The 6,376-nt window shown below is 41.0% G+C and overlaps 1 pseudogene; it reads right to left on the bottom strand.

Moving 5' to 3' along the window:
- Positions 1–570: 570 nt before the first annotated feature.
- Positions 571–6,376, bottom strand: part of LOC102441470 — a 37,255-nt pseudogene continuing 31,449 nt past the window's right edge.

The following is a 6,376-nucleotide window of genomic DNA, read 5'->3' as shown; positions in this document are numbered from 1 at the left end:
AAGAGGGGCCAATACAGGACAAAGGAGAGTCCCGGGACAGGGCTTTCTCAGCCCAGGATGTCAGGCTCTTGGCACAAGACAACTCCATGTATGGGGCATATACCAGACACTCCCAGAAAAGAGAGGTGCTCTTCCTGGAACAGTAGGGTAGGGAGATTCTAGAAAAGGCTGTGTTCAGGAGAGAAGGAGAAAGGCCAAAGAACCAGCAAACAAGTAGTTAGATTTAAAAAAAAAGAAAGAAAAAGGAAAAGGAAAGGAGATGTGGGGCAAAGCTGGGACATATGGAAAGACAAAAAGGAGGCACATGTGATCCTCCCAATGGACAGGTTGTTCCAGCTCAGGGCTGGACATCTGCTGCAAATGGGCACTGGTCAGGTGTACTAGGGTGAGGCGGAGACGGGGGGCGGTGAGACATAAGGTTGGACTAGATAGTCTGGAATCCACTCAGGTGAGTCTGCGTCCTGTGGAAATATGCAAGCATATCCTCTCCCCCAGGTTAAAAGTACATCAGGTCCCTTCCATGTTCCTGTAAGTAAGTCTCTCTATTGACGAGGGCTTTAGTTTAATTCACCTATTTCCAAAGACTTGTTTGTAGACTATGCAGCAACTTTGTTGTCTTTCCTATATTCAAAATCTGCAAATTCCCTGCTCCCATGACCTCCTCTGAATCCACTACAAAATCCTTGAGGGGTGGTGGAGGTACAAGCTCTACCATCACCACGCCCTCAGCCACCAAGGAAACCAAGACCTCCTCTGCCTCTGTACCCCCCCACCATGGCCTCGGTTTGGATGAAGTGGGATTCCAAATGTTTCAGCATTTAATCTTCTTTCTTCAGCCCAGGTCGGTCTCCATTCTCTATTATAATCACAAGAAATGTTATCAAAGAAGGATTTAGTTTTGTCATAATAGCAATTAGGTCCAAGTGGATCTTCTTCATCTGCATTTCCTTCACTGTTTTGAGTATCAACACCTGAGTCTCCTTTATCTTCACCATTTATAGGCTTCTCCTGTTTCTCAAGTTTATCTTCCACTTTCAATTTAAGTTTATTATGAAACTCTCTGTCAATTTCCTCCTTGTTAAATTGTGCATTTGCACTTTCAAAGTCTTTCTCAAATTTCATAGGACCATCTCGCCGAATACCAAATCTTCCCCTGCCACCTCGATGACTCCCACACCCTCTCCTTGGAACTGAAAGAGCACCTGGATCTATTTGTCTCTTGCTATCATTTCTAAGTTGCTCATTTTCTGGTCTTGAAACTTTGTGTATATCAGCTCGCCTGTGCTCTTGATTCTTTATTGCCTTTTGGCTGGTAGATGGTAAAGGCCTGGTCGATATAGGGCTCCTTCTCCCAACAGGTGCTGGAGCAGGTAAGTGGGCCGAGGCAGTCTCTACTGCTTGTTCCATGGTAGGGCTTTTTCTCAAAGGATCTAACTGAGGGCTTGAACAACCTTGAGATAATTGTGTTTTGACAGATCTTGTATCCTGTGTAAAGGCAGAACCAACTGCACTACTTTGGGACAGGGTACCGCTGTTTGATGTTTCTGTCCCAAAGGATGTCAAGGCGCTTCCAGCAACACTAACAGCACCAAATTGCTGCTCAACTAATGAACTTGGACTGAACTGACTGTACATCGACATCCTGCCAAAAGGTCCATAGGAACCCACTGACTGGAATGAAGAAGTAGATGAGCCTAGTGAAGACTGAACGATAGCTGGGTCCTGAGGCAAAGAACATTGTGGTTTTGGCGGCTCACAAGCAGTGAGGTCTTTAATATCACTTCCACGGAATATAATGTACTCAAAGACTTCATCTCGAGGTGGTATTGGACAATCTGTTTGTCTGTCTTCTGTACCAAAGGGCCGAACTTTGGCGAGAGCTATGGTGGAGTTCTCGGTGTCGATGGTGTAGAGTATGCCCTCGTAGCGGATCTCCGCCTTGGAGATAAGGCTGATCTTGCCGCTGATGTACGGGGTGTCCCCACTAATGGCGCCACCACCAGCTGGAGAACCTGGTTTAGGCTTCCTTTCTAATTTAGGGAGCCTGTTTTGAATGGGAGGGCTTTTCTCCTCTCTACTGACTGGAAAGGACCAAGGGTCATGTTTATGATACTTATTCTCCTTCTGATCAGTAGGCATAGCTAAATTGCTCTTAGATTGAGCTGGAGACAATAATGATGTGTCCTCTCTAGGTGGAGCCGAGGGACTATTTAAAGTTTGAGAAAGTTCAGCCGTTTCTGCCTCTGGTGCCAAGGTGTCACGAATTGAATTCCAGAGGGAAAGGGTATCTGCCGGGACCTTCTCAGATCCATGGTAGCTGTAATAATTCTTTAATTGCTCTCTTACTTTAGTCCAAGTTTCTAAAGTAACAGTTCCATCCTCAGGAAGCCATTGACATACATCTTCTATAAAACTTTCTGTCTGACTGGGAGTAACCTTAACTCCTCTGCTAGCAAGCATAAAAGATTAATACAGAGTCTTTTTTCTTTAGACTCAGTATGACCCATCTTGTCAATCTAAGTTCTGTACTAACTACCGGCTTACCCTACTTATCCTCTAGGGGGGGGGGGGGGGTCTGCAGCACCCTATGGTGCAGTCCTATCCGTCCCGAGTGCGGGGGGACTTACCTAGGGGTCCCTGTTCGGGCGCCAGATGTTGGGGTCCAACCCCAGCAGGTCCAGGGGTCCCCAAAGGTGTGGACGGAGTCGGCGAAGAAGGAATGACACGGAAACAGCCTTCAGTTGATCAGCAGCCTAGTCAGGACCTCTAGCCAGGATCTCCAGCCAAAGTTCTGGTCGGGATCTCCAGCCAAGTTCTGGTTAGGATCTGATCAGAATCTGATGTTTATTGTCTTGTTACATCTGTGTTTATACCAGTCAGTTGATTTTAATCCTGTCAATTTCTATTGCAAAGGTTAGGGCGTTTCTTATCTCCATTCTAGGGAGTAAAGATTATGTAGCTTAAGCGGGATTGTTTGTAGTTAAAGTAATTAACTACCCGCCTGGCACTTAGTTAAGGGATTTTATCCCCTCCCTAACCTCAGGGAAAAATCCCCACCTGGGGAAACAACCTTTCTCGGAGAGGTGACCTTGGTTAAAACACATGGCGCTAAGGAGAGCAAACATATTAAGAACAGTATGCCATATATGCCAGATCCCTTGAAACATATGCTGTGCAGATGTTTCTTTCCTGCAGTGACTGTGTCAAGCAGCAAGGATGGAACGGCTTCCGGCATTTCTCTTTTAGAGGTAAAATATATACATCTTATTTTGATCATGAGTTCCATCTTCCTAAATAAGGAGTACAATATAGTGTCTGTAGGTGCTTAATCACTTGATGTTCTGTCATAAAAGAGATCTGCCATTATCCAGAGCATCCCTGATATTTTTAAAAAGGTAAATCAAGCCTCAAGGAATCCATGTCTCATGAATTTGTTTCATTTCTCTGACATCACAACTTTCTTAATCCCTCTTTTATCCTCTCCACTTTTTTCCTTTTTATTTCAAGTCTATGGTCATACATATTCCTATAGCTGTAAATATCCCATTATATAAATAGCTTTCATGTAAAGTAATTCTAGAGCCTGGCCTGGATGGCTCAGGGGTTGAGCATCGACCTATGAACTAGGATTTGATTCCAGATCAGAGCACATGCCCAGGTTGGGGGCTCAATCCCCAGTTTGGGACATGCAAGAGGCAGCTGATCAATGATTCCCTCTTATCATTGATGTTTCTATATCTCTCACCCTCTCCCTTCCTCTCTGAAATCAATAAAACTACATTTTAGAAAAATAAATAAAAATAAAATAATTCTGGAAATTAGGTGGAATTTCAAGGAGAGAATGTGATGACTCAGCTGTGAGAATGACTTCTAAGTTATCATACTTGCTGTGCCAGCTAACTCAAATAAGTTAGGTTTTGCTATAAGGCACTTACTTTTCCAAATGCCACTCTTGTACTTTTCCAGGGAGCTGACTGATAGCCAATGAATGATATTGATAACTGTTTGAGGGTGGAACCTGACTTCCAGGAATACACACCAAAGGCCATATGTCTAAATTTCTACATATGCTGATCTAATAATTGTTTTTTTTTCTTTTTTAAAAGTATTTTAAAAACTAGCAGAGGCATTGAAACAGCTATGGAACTTTGCTTACTTTGCTTCCTAAGGTTCCTTCCTATAACACTGACTTTTTCCATGAACATGAGTTAATTCTCCTCGCTCTTTTCTAAATCATCCCAGAAGCTTCTCATTTTACCGCTACTTAGATGGTACTCTTTGCCATTTATATTTGAAAATAATTTATTTTAAACACAAAAAAATAAAGCACTTTATCTTCCCCATTACTGAAAAAACATCTCTATACTGTAGAAATATACTAGTTGGCCAATTTTCTTCACCTGCAGTTTTGCTTGCATAATAATCTATAAAAAATAAATTGCCAGTCTGATTATAGCAAAAAGCTTCAGTTATTAAAAAAAAAACACCCAAAAAACAAAAAACCTCAAATCTTTAAAATAGCACTGGCACCCCTCCATCTCCATTTTCTATAATATTTTTTTCCAAATTGAGTCCAATACTGGATGATTAACAATGATGAAAAAATTGCCAATTGAGAATCAATTTGTTCAAAAATTTATTCACTCATTATTTAAAACTCAGGGTGTCTAAGAATTTAAAAATAAGCAATCAAGTTTTTTTCTCTTTGTATTAGTTTGAAACTCTCCATATATTTTCTAGTTCTGAAAGAAATACACAAGTTAAGTAAGTGACAAGGTACATGATAAGCAGTTGGCATATCAAGCAGTTATTTGCATTCAAACTATGGTATCCAATAATGATATACTCAACCACTGGGTATATTACTTCTAGAAAGCTTCCATTACAATGAAAATATGTATTATCTGCAAGGAATACATCATTATGAAGAATTGTATAGTGCAATTGTGGCAGAAATTAGTTTACAAATTATGAGTAGCATCTTTATGATAACTAAATTATTAACTGATCTGGAATAAAGGAAAAGGGGAAGTTAGGCTGTCCATGTTCATATTTATGTATCTAGTAGATTTTGGTTCAAAATTTATTATTTTAAGAAAATGAATTAGAAAGAACTAAATAACTCTTGAATTTGTGAGTTGTACAACAATTCACCCTGACACTTTTAGTAGCTTAAAAACATGACTTACTATTTCTCACAATTCTGTGGATTGGCAGGGTGGTTCTTCTATATATTGCCTAGGCTTCCATGTGTCATCACCTTCAATTTTTTGGCGTTCTTAACAAGGGCCTTTAGAGATAAATCCTTGATTTGTTCTTTGGCCTCAGGCCTCATGTCATCTTGATGATTTCTTACTGGCTGGCAATACTTAGAACAAAAGGTAGTTTCATTTTTCAGCGCAGTAAGTCCTTGTCTTTCTGTATTTCCTTTCATTCTGCTTGTAAACAGAACTGTTCCTTCTTTAACTCTTTTCTATCATCCCACACCTTATCATAGACAGTTAAAAGCCAACTGAGACTTTCAACATTCTACGTAGAGATGGAAGTAAATAGCCAGATCCAGAAGTTCAGGAGGTACATTTTCTGACTTTCCTATTACTGCAGGCAAGTTTTTTGACATTTTTTTCTCTGCAACACAATATAGGTCATCCTTTCTCCAACCTTCAATGTGTCTTAGCTATTTTCCCAGCCTTTCCTAATAAATTTATTGCTGCCTTTCCATCCTTCACCTGCCACCAAATTCCAAGCCATTACCACATGTTTTAGGTTTTTAAGATAAAATCGCCTACTTATAAAAGTCTGAATTATGAATTAGCTAGGGTTTTGTCAAGGAAGCAGAACATTTTGAATGTTAAGGATTGATTATTATAAGAAATTGATCTGACATAATTTCTGGAAGAGCTGGGTAAGTATAGGTCTTGAACAGTGAGTTGGAGGATCAGCCAAAGAGTCTTTAACCTGTCCTCCCAAAGCACCGGTATAGGAAGTCAAGCTGGAGCTAACTTAGAAAATCTGAGAAGCCAGGCAAGTCTAGTCACAGAGGTGAGACCAGGAAAGGGATGTGGAGAGGTCTGTTGAAAGCTGTTGCCTCTGTGTAGCTACCACCACTGAGGACCCTCAGTTAATCATCTGTTGGTGGTCCTGGGGACATTGTTTTTCAGAATGTCCAGCGGCCTAAATGAAGAGCTGAATCCAGAGGAGCATAGGTCAAGGACAAGCAGGACACCACCAGACACATCTGGCAATTGTTAACTGCCTGTCACTATCCTGTCATGAAGATCTTCCAAGAGTAATGGCAACTAATTGCTTCCCAAATCTCTAACAGTTTCTCTTCTCTTCTTTTCTCTCCTCTTCTCTTCTCTTCTCTTCTCTTCTC

The sequence above is a fragment of the Myotis lucifugus genome, unplaced genomic scaffold (assembly GCF_000147115.1).
Source record: "Myotis lucifugus unplaced genomic scaffold, Myoluc2.0 scaffold_9, whole genome shotgun sequence".
NCBI classification, from domain to species: domain Eukaryota; kingdom Metazoa; phylum Chordata; class Mammalia; order Chiroptera; family Vespertilionidae; genus Myotis; species Myotis lucifugus.
This window is presented reverse-complemented; position numbering and strand designations above follow the sequence as displayed.